Genomic DNA, 23,112 nt, shown 5'->3' with positions numbered 1-23,112 from the left:
AGAATTAAGAAAAAGAGCTGAGGATGAAAGGCCTGTTCTCATGAAAATAGGAGTGAGAGGAAAAGGGGCCTCACTTCCTAGGGGATCTCACCTGGCAGGTAGGAGAAGTGCGTTACGGGTGGGGTAGGGGTTGCTACGCAGCCTCAGGGAGGCAAAATATATAGAAGACTCTACTGAAGACATTTGATTAGCTTAGAGATGAAACAAAACCAGTAACAGTGGGCAGCCCTTTATCACTTTTGATAACCTTAGTATGTTTGATACTTTAGGATTTTATTTTTATGGAAATCTTAAAAGAACTCTGTGGGAGAAATAGGGCAGGCCATATTTGTGTTATCTGAACTAAATGATGTGCCAGAGGCTAAGGTTCAGCTCTGTGGCAAGAATCTAGAGCCAAGGATTCCAAAGCTTGTCCTCTCTGTTCTTTCTGCAACCTCTTACAGCCCACAAAGGCATCTGGCCTCCCTTTTCTTCAGAAGAGGGCTGCAAGTGTAGTAGGCAGTGAAGGATGGGTAGCAGCTGCTACTTCAAGGCAAATGATACAAGGAAACTTGCTATTGTGCTGAATTCCTGAAATAATAAATACACAGGCTTGTGCTATTTGTTTTTTGTTTCTGTTTTTTTGTTGGGGGGGGGAGCATAGAGTAAACCTACCATTTCACCACTTCACATGTTCTTAAGTTTTAAATCCTTTCAGGCATCATAGGACTTCAGAGCACTTATTTTTACTTAATTTCCCCTTACCCACCTACTATTTCTCTCCTACAGTCTCTCAGTTTTGCTACTCAGAGTGTGTTGATCCAGAATTTAGCCAGTAAGGGAAGAGGAAAATCCATGCTATTATTTTTCAAATGACTCTGAGCTCAATTCACATGTAGGTATCACTTATTAAGGAATTATAAAGGTCCCCAAAATAATCATTTTTAAAAACAGATATAAACTGTCAATGGGTTATATCATTTACCATAATTTAAACTACCATGAAAAATTATGAAACAACCTTGTCTAGAAATCAGTTTGTTTTCAAAATAAAAAAAACACAATTTTTAAATACAAACATTTTAAAATGTATTTTTAACATAGTAGAGACAAATGAAGAGTCAGGCCGGTTGTATCTGGAGTATCTTAATCATTCAATCCTGTAACACTGTCAAAAAGAAGGATTAACAGCTCAACAGCTGCACTGTAAGTTTGGCAGTTGCTGTTATTGGAATTCAGGGATCTACAGACTATTCCATCACATTTCACTAAATCAAAGCATATACAGAGCAGTTGTTGAATCAATACAGGATTAAGAAAGGACTGTTGACATTACATCACTTAATCATAGATCTTAATCCCTCTACTAAAGTCAACCATTGCAATGTTTACAAAAAAAGAATGAGATCATAGGACTGACCTTTTCACCCAAGATGAAAAAGTCCATCTGGAAAGATCGCATTACAGCAGCAGCCATTGCTGTCAGTCTTGTCTCCCATCCCAGCAGCTCCGGCAGGCCTTCCCGTCTTACCTGAATGAGTTTCTCAGAGGTAATTAGGATTCGACTTGGGGACCAAGAATTAGTAGGCAACCCTCTACAGTGTCATTTGGAGGATTAGAGAAAGGATCTCTCCCACAAATATATCTCCTCTACCTTCTATCACGATACCTAAAACCTAGGTCTTGAAGGCATTTCAGACTTCCTGACATTTTTGTTACTAAAGAGGAGGGTTGGTTCTTCCTCCAACCACAAGACTTGCAGAGTTGACCCTGTCACGTGGTGGATGTTGCTGCATACAACACTAGTAACTCAGTGAATTGGAATAGATAACTGACACAAACAGCATTTTCTGTTAAAATAAGCACTCGCTAAATACACATTATAAGTCCTATAGCAAGATCTATAAGAATCACATTATACCTCATTAACTTAAAGTTCATCAGTCAAAACTTGACTTACTTGGCTTACAAACTTGAAAGTGAATTTTTTCTAAAAATATCACAAGACTCTAAAACTATGTTTTACATCAAAACCCCTCAGTCCACTTCCATGCAATTGCTTGTCTAACAGAGAGAAAAAAAACACTTTTTTTTCCTGGTCCTACCCATTCGCCCAAAGCATCTTTTCTCCATTTGCATCTTCTATTCCCTTTGCAAAAATTCCACTGTTTTCTCTCTTTATTTGCATCTCTGACTTCTTGCCCCAAAATTAACTGAAAAAAAAAAAAAATCACTGAGAAATTATGATACTCTTGTATTTGATGTTGACTCTCTTAAGGGCTTTTCCCAGTCCTGCTCAAAATTCAACTTAGACATGTGACCAAATTCTTGTAATATCACTCTGAATCTCCACCCCCCTTGAAAGTTGTACACTAAAGTGAATAAAACAAGTTACAATATGTGACTGAGATTCTGGGTCAATTTTGTTTTTGTCTTGTTTTTCTTATGAACACTGTAAATTGATTTTGAAAACATGCTAGAAAATTTTAACATACTTGTAGGCACATTTGTTATAAATAGGGTGGAGGTTTACTTATGAATCTTCCCATGACTTCTCTTGAGAACAACAGAGGAAAACACGGAGGTTTTTTTAAAGCCAGAAATTCAATTTTCATGAACCTCGCAAACATGGAAAACCCACTAAGTCTAAATTAAGTGGAAGTATTTTCAAAAGCAGTTGAGTTCAGTAGAACTCTTGAGGAGTCTAAGCAGGAGGCAGAAACTAAAATAACTGGAGAACACAGAGGGACATAGCAGCAACGGACTTCAGAAAAGACCAAGAAAAGTGTTCTCCCAGAAGGGGAGGACCTCACCTTGAGTGAGACCTATTGTGAACAGAACTGAGTTTGAATAGGTTTCAAGTGCTGAGGAAGAGAGAGAGAGAAAGGTGGAAGGGGCTCAGGGGTATTCAGAGTAGCAAATAGCAAAAGCAGCAGCCAAAACACACCCACTGAAAACAAGGCATCTTCTTCTTAAGTAGGTACAGCGCTGGGTAAAACAACCAGGGGAGTAAAAAACAGGCTGCAGACACCATGCTGAGCCAGGTGAAGTTCGGAGGGACATACACAGAGGCACCATATTAAAAAAAAAAAAGAAAGAAAGAAAGAAAGAAAAGGGGGTGGAAATAAAGATTAAAATAGTAATGACTGAAAACTTTCCTCATTTGATGAAAAACAATCTACACAAGAAGCCAAGAAGCTCAACAAACTCTAAGCAGAATAAATTCAAACAGATCCACACCAAGACACATTATATTCAAACCGTCAAAAGACAAAAAGAGATTTTGAACATAGCAAGAGTAAAAAAAAAAACACTTGGCCACAAAGGAGCCACAATAAGAGTGACAGCTGACTTCATCAGGAACAATGGAGACCAAAAGGCGGTGGGATGATATATTCAAACTGCTAAAGGAAAAAAGTTAACTAAAAATTATATATCCAGCAACTACCCTAAAATGAAGGTGAAATAAATATACACCCAGATTTTTTAAATCTGAGAGATTTGTTGCTGACAGATCTGCCCTACAATATATTCTAAAAGAAGTCCTTCCAGCTGAGAAAAAAAAAGATACTAGACAGTATCTTTGAACCCACATGAAGAAATAAAGAGCCCAATGAAGGTAACTACATAGTGGGTTAGTTTCCTGTAGCTACTGCAAAAAACCATTGAAAACACGGTGTCCTAAAACAATGCAAATTTATCATCTCATGGTTTGGAACTTTAGAAGTCTAACAGGTCTCACTGCATGAAAGTTAAGGCGTAACAGGTCTGTAGTCCCTTCAGGTAGCTCTGTGGAAAAACCCACTGAATTCCCTCTTCCAGCTCCTAGCAGCTACCTGCATTCCTTGACCCATGGTCCCTCCCTCCTTCCAAGTTAGAAATGTTGGGTCAGTTCCCTCTCCTATCAGATCATTCTGACTTCTGCTGCTGCTTCCCTCTTCCACTTTTAAAGACACCATGATTACATTGTATCCACCTGGCTAATCCAGGATAACCTTCTCCTAAAATCAGCTGATAAGCAGCCTTTATTCTAACTGGAACCTTAATGTCCCTTTGCATGTAATATAACATAATCACAGATTTCAAAGATTAGGATGTGAACATCTTTGGGGAGTCATTATTCTACCATAAGTAAATACATAAGACTATATAAATATATTTTTTCTTATTTCTACTCTTGACTTAAAAGACAACTGCATAAAATAAGAATGATACAGCTATATTACTGTATTTAAATACAAAAAGATGTTTGATAATATATTTACTTATATGATAATATGATAATAATTACTTATATGCAATTAATCATAACACAAAGGAGTGGGAGGAAAGGGAACTATATTGAAGTAAAATGTACATATCCTACTGGGATCAAGCTATTATTATTCAAAGCTAAATTGTTTTATGTTCAGATGCAAATTATAATCCCCAGCACAACCATCAAGAAAACAATTCAAAAAATATATAGTAAAAAGAACCAAGAAAGGAATTAAAATGGTATACCAGAATATACATAACCCAAAAGAAGATGACAAGGAGGAACAGAAAAAGACATGAATATAGAAAGGAAAGTCCACTAGACCGAGAGAGGAGGTGACCCTTGCCCCTACTCACCCACATGCGCCTAATCACCCGCTAGTCGCTGGTTCAGGAAAGTATGTGAATTATAAAAGTAAGTGCTACTACTCTATTTTTTAAATTTCATAAAAAATTTTTAAGAAGTGGGAAAGCACAGCAAGCCATTCCTATAAAAAAGAAAATCCACCAGAAAGGGTTTTCACCGGGAAAATTAGAAGTATATTCAAATAAAATAACAATTAAAGAAGAGCAAAGCAGACATAGAACTGAGAGAAGAAAGGAGGAGACAGAAGATAATTGACGGCATCAGAGATGCAGGGGGAGAATGAGGTACTGGCAAGACTCAAGAAAGAGAGCAAAAACCAAAAATCAAATATAAAGAATAACGTATTCAAAAGCACAAGGGAAAATAGATGTTACAGAAAGCACAGCAAGAGCCAGGAACAAAACGGGGAGAAGAAACAAAATGGAAGATTAAACACTTCCAATGAACTCACGGGGAGTATGAACCAGCCAAGTGACTTCCAATACGAAGCCTACGGACAATAGCTTTATTTAGTTTTGACCTCAGGTATACAAAATTAGATTGATCAGAAGTCTTGGTTCATGACATATGACATCTTTAGTCCATATGTATATTTCATTTATGTGTAACTAAATATTTATGATAACTTTGTTATTATTAAAATAAGGCATTATATGAAATAATACCATAAATACCCATGAAACGAACATGGGAGCTCAAACAACGAACTTCATCTACCCTTCCTATTCTATCCATCTGCCTCGCCCACCAGAGATAGTCACCATCCTGACTTCCATTTTTCTTATGCTCTGTACACATGTAGTATTACCATATGTATGTGCTCACAAATAATCACTTAGTTTTAGTTGCTTCAACTCTATACACGGACACCAGATTACAAGTAATCTTCTGACACTTCGTTTTGTCACACAATCCTACCATCTAAGGTCCTACCAAATGTAAGAGGCAGCATTATTTTATGTAAATAAGTAAAATAAGAAAAACATCTTTTAATTAAACAATGACTTGCCACCAACTCTAAAGCATATCACCATTTTACAGATGTCAAAACAAGAAAGATGAGAATTAATAAAATACAAGCGCAGTGCTAAGTTTCACCTGCAGCTGTCGAGTATGACTATAGGTTAGATTATATTCTAAATGGAGGATGCAAACACCGTTCCTGGATAAGGTATTACTATGACACTATGGCTTAACTTCTAAAACCAGAAACATGGCCATTTACCTTTCTTCTTTTGATTTTGATTTTCATAAAAATCAGAATGAATCGGTAGTTTTCCAAAAGTCTCGGGTCACAAAGCGCGTCTGCAATTTGGGGAACAAAAACAAAAAAAACCAAATATATATTTGGACTGATATATTCCAGTTGTGTTCTTGAACTGCGATTAAGTTGATGGCAGCCTTTGGCTTCCAAGGGAAGAAACGCCTATAATACTTTTTTATGTCTAAGATATTAAAAGGTGTAAAATGCAGCCTCGCTGCAGCGCTTCAAGCATATGCTCATCACGGGCAAATGTCTTCCGTATTTTTTTCTCTCCGTTTCAGTTTAAGTTCCTAATGCTGAGATGCATTAATGAACAGACGTGTGACGGTTAATTTTATGAGTCCAACTGACATGGCCACAAGGCACCCAGATATTTGAGGAAACATTACTGGGGTGTCTGTGAGGGTGTCTCCAAATGAGGTAAGTATCTGAATCAACAGAGTAAAGCAGATACTCTCCCATATGCGGGTGGGCATCGTCCAATGCACTGAAGGCCTAAACAGAATGAAAAGGTTGAGGAAGAAAGGACTCCCTCTCTCTGTCCTCTTCGGAGCTGGCATTGGTCTTAGGCACTCGGACTAGAATTTAACACCACCTGCTGTCCTGGGCCTCCAGCTTTCAGACAGCAGATCATGGGACTTGTCAGCCTCCATGATCGTGTGAGCCGGGCGCTTATATTATAACCCCTCCCGCCTTCCTCTGTCTCTCTTCTCCCTCTGCATGTATCTCCTGTTGGTTCCGTTACTCTGGAAAATCACGACTAATACAAGGTGATTAAGTCAACTTCGTTTTGCGCTATCAGGGCAGCAGGAATTCTCTTACTGGCTGTGTTCCATAGTTACTAAGGAAGAGTGGCTGGGGATCAGCAAGAAAATAATAACTCACCCCTGCTGTGCACCCAGCACAAAGCAGGACAGCGGGGCCGGGATGGGGTGCAGAGGGGGTACAAAGGAGGAACGCACACCCCTTTGCCATGGCATTTCCAGCGTCAGTTCCACCACCACCACCACCACTTTACAGAGACACACACGACACGCAGACCCTGACTGCGGAAGCATACAGATTAGATGAATTTTCACTGGAAGGATCTGACTTTATTCCTAGTTCTCCGAATGATGGCAACGCGATTTATACAATTATCTGCTGTGTTTCTACTTCTCTTCTCCCTACATCTTTTCTTTCTTTTATACCTAATGGTTCAGAATGAACCAGATCAAAAATCATTTCATGTCTAAAACTCCACTAGTTATTTAAGGAACTTGGCGTGTATACTTGGGGGATATCTAATACAAACTACATTTTCAGATAAGAGTTGAGTGAGATGAAAAGGAATCAAAAGAAAAATTAGACATCAAAGGGGAAAATAAATGACACCAAAAATGGTGTCAATGGCCTTTAAACGGCCTGTTGGCCCATAAATGGTATTGTCAAAGGCAAGAAAGGACATACTAAGAGTTAAAAATTCTAGAATGTTTTACAGAGTATCAAGAAATGTGTGTGGGCAAAAATTGTTTTTGGGACTCTGAGGACAAGAAAAGTGACCTTCCTCTGCCTAGTACTGGTACCAGGGAGTACAGGCGGCCCCAGGGTGAAGGTGAACAGCCTGAGGGCCTCTCCCCTGCCTACCCAGTGTTCCCGGGCGAACGGAGAAACGGGCCCTGGTCCGACTCATTCTCATATTACCTTGGTACTTTCAGACATTTTTCCTCAGTAGATGAAGTTTCTTTCTCTGTACCCCCACACAGCTTTCAAAAGAGGGGAGTTATGCAAACATAGTCTTGAAGGGGATCAGGATGTGCTACTCCAGAATATGCCATTTGGGCATAAAATTACTTTGAGCAGAAGACAACTGAGACCCAACAGATGCAGGAAGAGTTCTCGCCCTCCCCTTGGCCTGAAGCAAGGCACAGATTTCCCGTTGTGACTGTGTCCGCCCTCCACCACCCGGAGCAGAAGCAACTCTTATCACTGGGGATGAATAGTAAACACCGAGGTCTGCATAAACAGACCTGACTGAAATCACCCTTTATCTTCCATTAGTAACCCATATATTTCCTAGTCACTCTCCCAGGACTTACCATCCCTCAAAGCCCAAACCTGTTACTGAACCTAAGAGGATAGAGGATAAAGCTTTTCCTCCTCAACACATTCCATTAAATTTCTTTGACATTGTCTAAATAGACATACACATATACACACATACTAAAATGTTTTTAAACTCCATATTTAAACTTTGCTATGAAAGTGTCACAAGTTAAAAATTTCCCTGAGGACCAACGTTTGCAATCTTATAAAAGTATGTACAGGGAAAATTGATCCACCATAAAGAAATCCTATTTACAGCATTTAAAAAACTTAGCTCTTCAACTATTAAGGCATATGGCTAATCACAGTTAGTACAATTAGCCCGTGTTGATTTTATTCCATTACCAAATCTCACAAAGGTTCTGTCAAACCTGATTGACAGCTTAATCCACTACTCTGATTTAGTGGTTCCGTGTAAGGAAGAACAAAATCAACAGTGTCACCTGTTGGATTCCCCTGAGGAAGGCGCCGCCCCAAATCACTCACCAAAGACGTTTCTTGATGCAACAAGCAAGAGGAATTTATTCGGAAGCCAACTAGTTGGGGTCCAAGTCAGCCTGTCGCAGCAGGTCTCAACGAGGACCCCGAGCACACTAAGGCAGAAGGTTTTATAGTATTTTCAAAAGGGGTAAAATTTTCCATAATCACAATACAGAGTTTTTTCTATAGGCTCATAAATCTTTTGCTGGCGCCACATCCTGGGGTCTGATTAGATGAGATCACCTACGGAATGTCTAGGGTGGTTCTAGTAAGATAAGCTAGGCATATATGATTAACTGATTTACGGTTAGCTAACTAAAGGTCACTACAATTGACACAGAAAGGTCACTACAATTGACACAGGCTAACTAACTTGTTTTTCAAGATTCTAATGATTTTGCTTCTTCTGGGTTAGGGGGTGGTATTTAGGCCTTAAGATGGCTGTACTTATGCTAACTTTTGATTCTTCAGATCCTACATTTCCCCATTTCTCTTTTTGGGGCATTCCAATCATGGAATGTTTGTATCTTCTTAGGAGTTGAGTGAGTGGTATTGTTGCTTCAACATTAGTACATGAACGGCACTCACTCTTTCTCTAACAAAAGTTATTAACCGGTTTAACATGCAGGGTCCTAAAGTTAGAAGCAACACAAGGATGAGTAGGGGCCCAGCCAGAGTGGATATCAGGGTTGTAAACCACGGGGACCTGGTGAACCAAGATTTAAACAGTCCTTGGCCTGCTTCTCGCTCTCTCTTCCTCTGATCTAGCCTCTCTCTAAGTTTTGACATTGAATCTCTTACTATCCCGGAATGATCTGCATAAAAGCAGCATTCTTCTCTTAAAGCTGCACACAGTCCTCCTTCTTTTAGGAACAGTAGATCCAGCCCTCGTCTATTCTGTAAGACTACCTCAGAGAGGGAAGTTAGAGATTCTTCAAGTTTTGTAATGGATTGCTCTATTGTTTTTAGGTCTTCATCAATAGCAGTCCTTAGTCCTTCATAATGCTGGTTCCCTTGAACAATAGCGGCTGCCCCCGTTCCCACTCCGGCTGCAACTCCTATCCCTAACAACACGGCTAAGGTCAGCGAGACCGGCTCTCTTTTATATCTATGCCTAGGTTCAAATTCAGTTACGAATGAGAGATCATCATGATACATTAACCTGGGTACTAGCTGAACCATAATACAGAAATCGCGAGAGGAATTGAAGGCAGAAGTAGAGACACATGGGGTCACTCCAGTATTACAAGCCCACCATCCCTCGGGGGGAGGGACTAGATACTCATTTTTACCTGAGGGGGTTATAGCTACGGTTTCATTACACAAGGCTTTATGGGTGGGGGGGACTGTACTTAAACATTTTCTTTTTCCAGTTACTTCAGTTAGAGTTAGTTTCCGGTGGCTTCCCCAGCTACAGATCTCGTGACGGGTTGTTTTATTAAAATTGCCTAACAATCTTAATCTTTCATAATAAGGCGGCCCAGAAGAGAAACACAACCAACAGGATTCAGTAGTTTTAGGATTGGTGGTGTTTAAGGCCTGAAAAGCTCCTTCAAGGAGGTTAAGGAGGCGTCGTCCTGTGCTAGGGAAAGGGGCAACTTGACCAGGAGTGGAAACAGAGGGAGCGGCGGTAGAGACTACAGGGGGGGCTGGGGTCTGCTCGGGGGCCGGGGCTGGGAGACGCGGCCGGTCCTGCAGGACAGTGTTGGGTCCCACTGGGATAGCCGGGAGAGTTTCTACTTTTAGCCTGAGCATAAATAAGACTCCATTGTCATACCCACTCTGGTACAGTCTTAGTCCCCAAGTAAGCCCCTTTTCCCAGTTTGCTGCCCTTTTTCCTGCATCTGTGAAGGAGATATCAATGAGATTGCAGGTGGGATGAGTCTTGCACTGGGCATGAGTGGCACCTCGTTGGATTTTTATAAGGCCTGGAGGGGGTCTCCCTGCGCTTCCTGTCAGCCAATGGCATGTCTCTGTCTGTTCACAACCCCAATTTTTACAGAAAAAAATCTGTCTGCCCTCCACATTGTGAGACCTCAGCATCAGTTGAGGGGGCCGGGCATACATAAAAGCAGGCACTTTGAATTTCTTTCATAGTCCCAGAGCCCCAATGCACTATATAATCCCGAGTGCTACATCCGGGTACTCCAACTGTGTCCTCATACTTAGGGTCTTGCTTGAAAAGAGTGCATACGTCTACAGTGAGGGTAGGCCACCAGGTTCCCTTAGGGTGTTGTCCTGTTATCTGGACTACTATTTGGCGGGAAGCTGGGGTAATGATTTGCCATGTCAGTAACCTGGGCTCATGAGGGTTAGGGTTCTGGTGGGTTGGAGGTAGCAGAAACATCAGAATTACTAACAGCATAATTCTTTTTACACAAGCGAAGCTTAAGGGGGTTATCAGTCCGAGTTACTCGCCAGTCTGGGTCCGGGGGTGCCTTCTTTAGATGTGAAGCGTGTATCCAGGAAGAGACGCCGTCCACTTTTACAGCTGTGGGAGTAGTCAGGAGGACGACGAAAGGCCCCTTCCACCGTGGCTCGAGGTTTCCTGTCCGGTGCCTTCTTACATAGACAGGGTCTCCCACCTGGAACTGGTGAGGCACTGAGAGTTCCTCTGGCCGATAGGCTTCCTTGATGGAGGCCCACACCTCTTTCTGCACAGCTTCTAAGGCTCGTAACCTTTCAAGCAAAAACTTATTAGTTGCACACTCAGGGAATACATGAAGATGTGCTGACTGAAGCGGAGCTGGGGCCCCAAACATTATTTCAAAAGGCGTTAGTCCAAAGCGGCCGGGAGTGTTCCTGACTCTAAATAGGGCGAAGGGAAGGAGGACTAACTAATCACATAAGCCAGTCTCTATGGACAATTTAGTCAAGGTCTCTTTTAGAGTTCTGTTCATCCTTTCTACCTGTCCTGAGCTCTGGGGCCTGTATGCACAATGCAATTTCCAGTCCGTCCCCAGGATCTTGGCCAATCCCTGACTTACCTGGGCAACAAAAGCAGGGCCGTTGTCGGAGCCGATTACCTTTGGGATTCCAAACCTGGGAAATATTTCTTCAAGGATCTTTTTAGACACCGTCTGAGCTGTCTCAGTTTTGGTGGGGAACGCCTCTGTCCATCCTGAAAATGTGTCTAGAAAAACTAGAAGGTACTTATATCTATACTTGGCAGGCTTAATTTCAGTGAAGTCAACTTCCCAATAAGCTCCTGGGCGATCTCCTCGAAGTCTTTTCCCGGATATTGCTTGATTTTTGCTCACGTTTACTAATTGACAGGGAACACAATTTTTTACAATCTCGTCAGCTAATTTTCCTAATTTAATAACATGATAAGGGGAGTCTCGAACTAAGGTCTTTAGGTTTTTTGCTCCCAAATGTGTCAGTTGATGTAATTGCCTTAAGTATTCTGCTGCCTCTCTCTGGGGCAGGACAACTTTCCCTTTTTCAGACTTGTATATCTCTTGGGGCAAAGAATTTTTGAACCCTAATTTGTCTATACAAATGAGATCTTCAGGTGTGTACTGGAAGCTCTTGATGTGAGTGGCTTCCGGACACACTTGGAGGGGCAAAATGTTCATTCCCTGAGCCGCTTGCTTTGCGGCTTGGTCTGCTCTCCGGTTTCCTCGAGCTATTGGAGAGTCATCTTTCTGGTGTCCAGGGCAATGTATTATTGCTACTTCTTTAGGCCTATGGATGGCTTCTAGCAAATCTAAAATTTCTTGTTTGTTTTTAACATCTCTCCCGGCAGAAGTTAACAGCCCTCTCTGTCTATAAATAGCCCCGTGTATATGAGCAGTGGCAAAGGCGTATCTGCTGTCAGTGTAGACGTTAAGTCTCTTACCTTCTGCCATCCTTAGGGCCTGAGTCAGAGCGATGAGTTCTGCTCGCTGTGCAGAGGTGCCCGTTGGGAGTCCACTGGCCCATACAACTCGGTCATCATCTACTACTGCAGCTCCAGCCATTCTTTTACTATCCATGATGTAACTGCTCCCGTCCGTGTACCAAGTCAGGAGTCCTGTTCCCCTTAAGGGCTGGTCTTGCAAGTCCTGGCGGGTTCCTGTCTCTTCAGCCAGGATTTCCTGGCAGGTATGAAGCACTTCTTTCCCCAACTCGGGGAGCAGAGTGGCCGGGTTTAGGATGGCAGGGGGGGCAAACTCTACTCGATCACGATTCAGGAGTAAGGTTTGGTAGTGAGTCATTCTGGCATTCGACATCCATCTCTCGGGTGGCTGCCGAATCACACTCTCTAACGCATGTGGAGCAACCACAGTAAGTTTCTGTCCCAGTGTCAGTTTGTCAGAATCTTTAACTAGGAGGGCCACAGCTGCCACTACTCTCAAACAGGCAGGCCACCCACTACTTACTGGGTCTAATTTTTTTGACAAATAGGCGACAGGTCTCTTCCAAGGTCCCCATTGTTGGGTCAACACTCCCCGAGCTACTCCACTCCGTTCATCCACAAAAAGGATGAACGGCTTAGATACGTCTGGGAGGGCCAGAGCAGGTGCCGACAGGAGGGCCTTCTTGATCTCATCAAAGGCCTGTTGCTGTTGAGGTCCCCAAACAAACGGGGCTGCCCCTTTGGTCAGGGGGTACAGGGGGGCAGCTAAGGTGGCATATCCAGGTATCCATAATCTGCAGAACCCTGCTGTTCCCAGAAATTCGCGGACTTGGCGCGGAGTAGTAGGGACCGGGATCTGCGTCACAGTCTGCTTCTGGGCTTCAGTAAGCCACCTTTTCCCTTCTCTCAGGGAATACCCTAAATAAGTCACTTGTTGTTGGCAGATCTGTGCTTTTTTGGCAGATGCTCTATACCCCAGCCTAGCAAGTTCAGTCAAAAGGGCTTCAGTAGCCGCTTGGCAGACTTCTTGTGTAGGAGCGGCTATCAGTAAGTCATCAACATATTGTAACAAGGTTACCTGCGGGTTGGAGGCTCGGTAAAAGGCCAAGTCCTGGTGTAAAGCCTCGTCGAAGAGGGTAGGTGAGTTCTTGAATCCTTGTGGCAAGCGAGTCCAGGTCAATTGTCCAGTAGTTCCTGTGGAGGGGTCTTTCCACTCAAAGGCAAACAGCGGTTGACTACTCTGATGCAGGCGCAAACAAAAGAAGGCGTCTTTTAAATCTAAGACTGTGTACCAAGTGTTTTCTGGGGCCAGAGAGCTTAGCAGGTTGTAAGGATTCGGCACAGTGGGATGAATGTCCTGTGTTCTCTTATTAACTTCTCTTAAATCTTGCACTGGTCGATAATCTCCTGTTCCCGCCTTCTTTACGGGCAGCAAGGGAGTGTTCCATGGGGATTTACATTTTACTAATATCCCCTGCTCTATGAGCCTCTGGATATGGGGCCTAATCCCATCTCTGGCTTCTTTACTCATTGGATATTGTCTCACAGTTACTGGTGAGGCTGAGGCTTTCAATTCTATGACTACCGGGGGCTGGTTTACAGCAAGTCCCATACCTGCCGTTTCTGCCCAGGCCCCTGGAAACTGGTTGAGCCACCTCTGATTAACTCGGGAGGGTTCTGGTTCTTTAAAAAGGCGGTACTCGTCTTCTAACTTTATGGACAGGATGCTTAGGCCCAAAGGTCTCTTTTTGCTATCAGTCACTTGGGTATCTTCAGTCTGAAAGGATATTTGGGCCCCGACTTTGGTCAAGATGTCTCTTCCCAACAAGGGTGTAGGGCATTCTGGTATAACAAGGAATGAGTGGTTTACTTGTCCCACTCCTAAGTCCACTGTTCTTTGGGTAGTCCATGCATATTGTTTCTGACCCGTGGCCCCGAACACCCAAGACTTTTTACTAGAAAGGGGGCCTCTAGCTTGGGTCAGTACTGAATGTTGAGCACCGGTATCTACCAGAAACTCAACGGGTTGCCCCTCCACTTTCAGAGTTACCCTAGGCTCGGGGAGGGGCTCCGAGCCCCGTCTTCCCTAATCTTCATCTTCTAGCAGGGACAACACTTTCTTCGGAGGTCCCCGTGGTGGTTTCTTAGGGCATTCTTTTACCCAATGCCCCTTTTCCTTGCAGTACGCACACTGATCTTTATCTAAAGGAGGTCGGTTGCCCAGGGACCCTGCCTTACTAGTTTTACCACTAGAGGGCGGTCGTCCCTTACTTTCTACTATTGCGGCCAAGATCTTTGTTAAATTTCTCTCATGCTTTCTATCTCTCTTTTCTTCTTTACTTTCTCTCTCCTTCTCTTTCCTTAACTCTTTCTCTTCCTCAGTCTCTCTCTTATGATAAACTTTCTCTGCTTCTTTCACTAAATCTTTCAGCGACAAATCCTGTAAGCCTTCCAATCTCTGAAGTTTTTTCCTAATGTCGGGTGCCGATTGCCCGATAAAAGCAAGGGCCACTGAAGCACTATGCCCCTCAGAAGTGGGATCAAAGGGAGTATACCGCCTGAAGGCTTCTATCAGGCGTTCTAAGAATACTGCAGGTGCTTCAGTGGCTCCCTGGCTGACCTCTCTTACCTTGGCCAAATTGGTGGGGCGTCTGGCGGCCCCACGGAGACCCGCCACCAGAGCCTGGCGATAGATGGTTAGTCGCTCCCTACCTTCTGGAGAATTAAAGTTCCAGTTGGGTCTAGTCAACGGGAACCCCCTCTCTATGTCATGAGGGAGTTGCGAAGGCCGTCCGTCGGTTCCAGGCACATTCTTCCGTGCCTCCAGGAGAATCCTCTCTCTCTCTTCCGTGGTGAAGAGCACCTGTAAAAGCTGCTGACAGTCATCCCAGGTGGGCTGGTGGGAAAACATCAGAGACTCTACTAAACCAGTTAGTTTCTGCGGTTCCTCTGAAAAGGGCGGGTGGTTAGCTTTCCAATTATACAAATCAGCAGAGGAGAAGGGCCAATATTGCAGAGGTTGGAAAGGCGGTTCCCCTTCTTCTCCAAGGATGGGAACTCCATAAGACCGGAGAGGAAAGATACCCGGTGGGTCCAAGATGGCCCCTCGGCGGCGCCGGGTGCCCTGGGCAGGTCCCGGAGCCGGCCCTACTGCCTCAGCATCAGGGACTGAGGGTGCCGGAGCTGGGGGTGCTGGGGGTGCTGGGGGTGCTGGGGCCGGGGGCACCGGGGGTGCCGTGGGGGCAGGAGGGTAAGGAGGGGGAGGGGGATCATCAATTATAAGCGAATCTTGAGTATCAGGGTAAACTTTGGTAGTTTCTTTTTCTTTTTTCTGAGGTTGAGTCTGGGCAGCTAAAACTCGAGGGCCCATTTTCTTTTGCACCCAGGGCTTTACCCAGGGTGGTGGGTTCTCCACCAACTCTTGCCAGACTACAATGTAGGGTTGCTGATCCGGGTGTCCTTGAGACGAATCCTGAAAAACAATAGCTTTTACTGCTAGTAAAGTGGGGAGATCAAAAGTCCCCTCCGAGGGCCACCCAACATTGAAGGTGGGCCATTCGGAGGAACAGAAAGTCTGCCATGGTCCCTTTTTCACTTCTACTGACAAGTTACGTGCCCTCGCTCTAACTTCCGTCCAATGATCTAGTGTCAGGCTAAGGGGGGTCGTCACTGTCTGTCCCATTGTCAGTATAACAATAATTAGACACGTAAAGGACACAAAAAACAAAGACACACACAGATTAGACACACAGCGGCCGCTTTTGGTTCTTTTCAGAGCCTCGAACAGAAACCGAAAGGAATCAGAGGGTTGAAATTCTCGGCGCCCAAAAATCAACCCTATCTCATCAGGTTCAGTTTGCCGGAAAAACAGACGGGAGGCTACCAGGCGTCCCTGGCCCCCCAACCTCCCTGAGGCGTCCCCCAGGGTTGCAGCCTGCGGTGCTCTAGTACGTCTACCGACCGCAGTCACAGCCCCTGTACGGGATTGAGACGGCTGCCAGACAACGGGTACCCTTCAGAACTCTGACCGGTCTCACTGAAACAGAAAACAGAACACAAACAACAACTCAAGGCGCCACTAATCTTACCTCTTCCTCCAAGAGCGACTTCGGGAGTGAAGCGGGGTGGACAACCGATCCCGGACGAGCCCCCAAATGTTGGATTCCCCTGAGGAAGGCGCCGCCCCAAATCACTCACCAAAGACGTTTCTTGATGCAACAAGCAAGAGGAATTTATTCGGAAGCCAACTAGTTGGGGTCCAAGTCAGCCTGTCGCAGCAGGTCTCAACGAGGACCCCGAGCACACTAAGGCAGAAGGTTTTATAGTATTTTCAAAAGGGGTAAAATTTTCCATAATCACAATACAGAGTTTTTTCTATAGGCTCATAAATCTTTTGCTGGCGCCACATCCTGGGGTCTGATTAGATGAGATCACCTACGGAATGTCTAGGGTGGTTCTAGTAAGATAAGCTAGGCATATATGATTAACTGATTTACGGTTAGCTAACTAAAGGTCACTACAATTGACACAGAAAGGTCACTACAATTGACACAGGCTAACTAACTTGTTTTTCAAGATTCTAATGATTTTGCTTCTTCTGGGTTAGGGGGTGGTATTTAGGCCTTAAGATGGCTGTACTTATGCTAACTTTTGATTCTTCAGATCCTACACACCAACTAACTATTGCCAAGCGACAGCTCAACAAAAGACCTAGGAGGCAAACGCCTATTATTATACAAGCAATCTTGTTCTTGTGTTTAAACCCCACAGTCAATTCTCTACCCAGACATCTCTAAAAATCAGATTTTCAAGTTGAATATAAACATGAGATGGTAAAACTAGAGCCCAAAGGCAGAGAGCATATACAGACTTGTGGATACTTTTGAAAGAGAGGGAACAAAACAAATAGCTTCACAGCCATGCAAACTGGTCATGCACATTAAACGGATCTGTTGAAGAACTGTGTCAACCACATGAGTTAGTAGGGCTGATTGACCCATGCAGGCGGAGTAACTCCAGATAATGCCTGAGTATGTGAAGAGTTCATTCAGCCATGGCTGCTAATGGGTTTTATGCCCATATAAGTACAGCCTGTAAGCTAGAACATGCTTTTCATTCGTAAAAAGCTTTACATATTATAAAATAAAGCTGACTAAAAATAATAATCTCTGAGAACTAATGCCTAACATTTGTAAACAAATGTAAATTGAGTCTAAGGATTTTGTCATCTGTTTTTAGATACAGCATAGTTTGAAATAGACAGTCTAAACAAACTCAAGAAAACTCCGTTTTCCATGTCACCCTTCCATGTCAGTCTACTGTGGCATCTTGGCGTGGACAGCAATCTCGGAGATTCCCTGGTTCTGCCTCGTATCAGATGCCAGCATTCTCTCGCCTGTGTTCCTGCCTGGGAAAGATCTGATTGTTTTCCTAGCCTTCAGGGTGTATTTTCTTTGTTCATATTTCAAAGTATAGAAGAGTTTTTATGAACAGATGCACTTCTGATCTAGTGCAGCATAACCAACTGTCCCCAAATGTAGTGGCCCCAAACAACAATCGCATGTTATCTTACACAGCTGAGGAGAGTCAGGAATCCAGGGGTGGTTGAGTCGAATGGTTATGACTGGAGTCCCTCATAAGGTATAGTCAAGCTGACAGCCAGGGCTGCAGTCTCTGAAGACTGGACAAGGGCTGAAGCATCTCCATCCTCCTTCACTCCTGTTGTCTGTGGGCAGGAGGCCTCAGTTCCTCACCACATGGGCCCCTCCACAGTGCTGTCCACGACAAGGCTTCCACCAGAGCAAAGGACAAGGAAGAAATATGTAAGTCACAGTTTTATAATAGCCTAATCTTGAAAGTGACATACCATAACTTCTCCTGTATGCTATTGATCCCACAGTCCAACCATGGAACAACTGGAACAACCCAAAGGATAGCAAGGGTCACTGGGGGCCATCCTGGAGGCTGGCTACCTGTCTTGCCTGAGGGTTTCAGCCCCAGGCAATTTCACTATGGATTCAGTGAGACCAACAATGGAACATTGTTGAGGTAAAAGGGTTTATACCCAGCTTTATTCTTCCAGCAGTAGGTCGAGCACTAGGATCATGTCTGCACCCAGCAGTCTGCAGGCCCATAATCCACCTCCGTCTCTGCCTCTTCCCAGCACACTGGGCAGAGCTCTTTATACAGTGACTCAGTCAATAACAGCTCACTGCCTACAGGTGTGGAAGCACTAGCCCAGCAGCAGGCCAATTACATCATCAAGTAGTTTAGGGTCCGGTGAGGATCCTGGCCACAGGAACTTCCATTTTTCCCACACTATCACAAGCAAGGAAAAACAATCCATCTGGATTGCACAACTCTCTAGATGCAAAGTGTTAGTGTGTTTCTGTCTTGCCAATGGGTTTCAAACCCAGGCAAGTTCACTATGGATTCAGCGTGACCAAAGAAATGACAGTAGAACATTCTTGGAGTGGAAGGGTTATAACCAACTTTATTTCCATTGGTGGCAGGTCAATCACTAGAATCCCGTCCACTCAGAGCAAGTCTGCATGCAGCAAGCCGGTCCCTGCCTCTGGGCCCCTCTACCCCTGCAGCCGTCTCAGTCTCCATCCTCGGCTGCTGCCACACTCCAGTCATGTCTCTGCTCTCCTGCAGTCTTGCAGCCCTGCCACCATGTCACCCACAGCACTGGGCAGGGCTCTTTATATAGAGTCAATAACAATGTATTGCCCACATGTGTGTAGTGAGTGAGCCAACCAGGGTCAGGTGAGAATCCTGGCCACAGGAACCTTCACTTTATCCAGTTTCCTACATCAGTTAGCCTCCTTAGTGGCAAGCAACAGAAACCTGCATGAGCTAACACAAGTAGAAAAGGAATTTAATGGGAGAACCTGAGTTTCTCACAGAACTGAAAGGAAAGCTTACAGAGGAGGCTCAGAAAATGTCAGGACCCAAGAGATATTTGCTTATGGAATATATTACATCTAAAATGTAATTTTCTACATTAGGTAGTTTTATAAAAGGTACACCAAACAATCATAACCTGTGGAATATAATCAAAATGTGCCTTTATTTTTACTTTCCACTTACTCATTAAATTTTAACAACTGGAAGTTTTTCCCTGTGTTTAGATGAAAACACCCAGCAGGTCCAATGATTTTTCTGCTCACTCTTAGGTAATAACAGGTGATCACTTCATACTACAAAACATCTTGGTTTAGAAATTAGAAGTCCCAGCCCAAAATATAAATAAATACTTCAATCTTCAAAGCCAAGACTTCTCGGGCACCTACCCCCCACCAGGGTCTGTGTATTCATTTTCTGTGGCTGCTGTAACAGATCACCACAAACTTACTGGCATAACGCACACAGATTTATTATCTCACAGTTGTAGAGGTCAGAAGTCCCACATGGGTCGCACGGGGCTAACACCTGTGTGGGCAGGGCTGCCCTGCTTTCTGGAGGCTCTAGGCAAGAACCCACCATGGCCTTTTCAGCTTGAGAGGCACCCACATTCCTGCCTCACGGCACCTTTATCCACCCTCAAGGCTCACAGTGACACATCTGCTCAGCCCTTCTCCTGTCTCATCACTTGGCCCTCTCTTCTACCCCTCTTCCGCTTTTAAGGAACTTTGTGCTTACAAGGGACACATCTGGATAACCCAGGCTACCCTCCCTATTTTAAGGCCAGTGGATTATCAAAGGAGTTCTATCCAAAACCATAATCGCCCTTTGCCATGTGACATTGTGCATTCATGAATTCTGGGGATTAGGATTCAGGCATCTTGGTGGGGCTTGGGGGATCATTATTCGGCTTACTACAGCCTGTACACAGCCACTGGGGAGGATTAACATGAGGTGGTAGGAAATGGAGGAGCAGGAAGGAAATCACATCACCTGGCAGTTGCAGTTAGTTCCAGTTATACCATAGTCTTTAAACTTGGGTTGAAAGAAGAGGCTGAAAGTCTGTCAGATATAGGCACATTGAGAGACTAAGCAACCTACTTACTTGTTTCTGCCTGGAGAGAGAAGAAAGCAGTGATTTGGAGGCAGTGAAAAAAGGCAGCCGGAGTGTGTGTACCAAGGAGGCAGCACAGGGTGGATGGCTGAGATAGGGCCAGAGAACTCAGGGTCGTGGGGCCATGTCAATGTTTCATCTGTATCCTAAAAGCCACAGAGAGATTTTTTTTTCATCGAAGTATTGTTGATATATAATCTTATGTTGGTTTCAAATGTATAACACAGTGGTTCAACAGTTCCCCATATTATCAAACCCTCACCCCCTAGTGTAGTTACTATCTAGCAACGTAGAAAGATGTTACAGAATCATTGGCTATATTCTCCATGCTGTACTACAGTCCCAGTAACCAACTTATATTCTGCCTGCCAATTGTTGTGCCCCTTTATCCCCCTCCTTCTCCCCCACACCTGCCCCATCACCTCCCCCTTGGTAACCACTAGCCACTTCTCAGTGTCTGAGTCTAATGATGCTTTGTTCCTTCTGTTTTGCTTTGTTTTTATATTCCACAAATAAGTGAAATCATATGGTATTTGTCTTTCTCCACCTGGCTTATTTCAATAAGCATAATACCCTCTAGATCCATCCATGTTGTTGCAAATGGGAGGATTTTTTTATGGCTGACTAATATTCCATTGTGTATATGTACCACATCTTCTTTATCCACTCATCTACTGATGGACACTTAGGTTTCTTCCATATCTTGGCTATTGTAAATAGTGTGGTGATAAACATAGGGGTGCATACATCTTTTCGAATCAGGGATTTTGTTTCTTCAGGTAAATTCCTAGGAGTGGAATTACTGGATTAAATGGTATTTCCATTTTTCGTTTTTTGAGAAACCTCCATACCGCTTTCCACAGTGGTTGCACCAATTTACAACCCCACCAACAGTGTAGGAGGGTTCCCATTGCCACTGAGAGAGCTTAAAACAAACATGTGTCAAGAATTGGGTGAGTGGTGCTACCAGTCAAGAAACACTGGGTGAGGGCAAGTTTGGGGGTGGAAGGGACAGATTATGATTTCCATTTGGACAGGTGGACACTGACATACCTGCGACCCTCAAGAGGAAGCAATTGCTTCTAGAGGTCTGGATGCAGGACGAGAGGTCAGGGGTAGGAGCGAAAGCCAAGACAGCAGAAGAGGGCCTAGGATCAAGCTTGGACGAACTCTCTACACAAAAAGCATCTGATAAATGAATGAGCAGCCTCCTGAAAATTAAGTAGAGGAGAATAATCCATAAATGGGAAAGGAATGGAAAGAAACAGCTGGAGTTAGGAGAAAGGGGTGCTTTGTCCTGGAAACTGAAGGAAGAGAGGTATGAAAAAGAGGAATCACCTTGAATATTGTCCCCCATGAGACCCGGGCACTGGATTTAGAAACAGGAACACTGGCAGGACCACAGACAGCGTCTCACCTCCAGTGGAGGGCATGTACTTCACCATCCAGTAGCTGCTACAAACTTGTTTTTTCCTTCTAAAAGCCAGACACCTCCACAGAAACCTACTTGTTTCTGAAACCTTATTTGTGGCCTCTGAGCGGCTTCCAAGTTCTGAGTTCCCTGGAAAAACCTCAAATGCCCATTCGTTTGTTCATATTAACCATGCTTGGTCGCCAGAGGCAGGGCATACGAAGAAAGCAAAACATGCACAAAATACTACGTAAAGCATCTTCTCGGCCCTCAAACTTGTAATCAATGGCATGAGCGATTCAAGGTAATACACAACAAACACAGCTGCTACAAGAAAGAAGAGGAAGGAGCCGACTCCAGGGCCAGGTTACCCACTTTGAAGTGCTCACTGCTGTGCACCAGGCAGAGATGACCTCTGGAAATCCGCAGGGGTAATGGGCAAGCTGCAGAAGTGCCCAGAGCAGAGTGACTGCAAAGGAAGAGAAACCGGGGTACCGTCCTCACTTACTAGGCAGTGGAATGGCGGGTCACTCTACACTAAGCAAGCCCACGGTGGGCACACTGGGCCCGAGCTGAAAGGCGCCTAAGAGGCCTCACTGCGAGGTTCTCGTTCTCCCCAAGTTCCTCCCTTCAGGCCTAAGGTCCTTTGGGGAGGAGCCTCCATGAAGTCACTACTGCCTGAGTTGCTCTCAGTCCCCTGCACATCCCAAACCCTTTGGGAGGCCTCTGATTTCAAGCTCTTGAGAGGCATCCATCTACTTGTGAAATCTTTTTCAAACAGTGTGACCCCCAAGGTGAGCTTCCTCTCCTGCGCCCTGCAGGGAGCATGCGCGCTGTCACACACACCCCCCTCGAAGGGAGAGCCTGGCACTCCCACACAGCGGCCCTCCCTTCCTCTTTCAGCACTGCTGTCAGCCCGACTCCCCTGCCCCCAGCCACCAGCTGTCTGTGGCATACCTGCCCTCTGCTGGCTACAGGATGAGCCAGGGCTGTGCCGCTGTCTGTGCCCCTTCCTGAGGCACCGTCCAACCCTGTTGCTGATGAGCGGCCTTACTCACTATCGGGCTGCCGGAGAAATTCTCACCCTACCGAGGCTGCGCTTGGACCCTGATCTTAATGGAGAGGACGAAACGAGGGCATGAACGATTACCCTTGGGCTTATCTAGAAATCAAACACATGTACACACACACACACACACACACACACACACAGCACTAGTGGTCTCTGATCCACACACACACACACACACACAGCACTAGTGTTCTCTGATCCCCCCCCACACACACACAGCACTAGTGGTCTCTGATCCACACACACACACACACAGCACTAGTGGTCTCTGATCCCCCCCCCACACACACACACAGCACTAGTGGTCTCTGATCCACACACACACACAGCACTAGT

The 23,112-nt window shown here is 44.6% G+C and overlaps 1 long non-coding RNA gene across 1 annotated transcript; it reads right to left on the bottom strand.

The window, feature by feature from the left end:
- Window positions 1-1,014: 1,014 nt before the first annotated feature.
- On the bottom strand, window positions 1,015-21,500 carry LOC140846543 (uncharacterized). The gene is made up of 5 exons (XR_012125741.1): window positions 21,347-21,500; window positions 20,285-20,439; window positions 17,846-18,062; window positions 5,829-5,908; window positions 1,015-1,510 (listed from the first exon to the last, which is right to left on the bottom strand). It is a non-coding gene; the product is annotated as an uncharacterized lncRNA (long non-coding RNA).
- Window positions 21,501-23,112: the final 1,612 nt, after the last annotated feature.

Source organism: Manis javanica, chromosome 15 (assembly GCF_040802235.1).
Source record: "Manis javanica isolate MJ-LG chromosome 15, MJ_LKY, whole genome shotgun sequence".
Classification (NCBI taxonomy): domain Eukaryota; kingdom Metazoa; phylum Chordata; class Mammalia; order Pholidota; family Manidae; genus Manis; species Manis javanica.
This window is presented reverse-complemented; position numbering and strand designations above follow the sequence as displayed.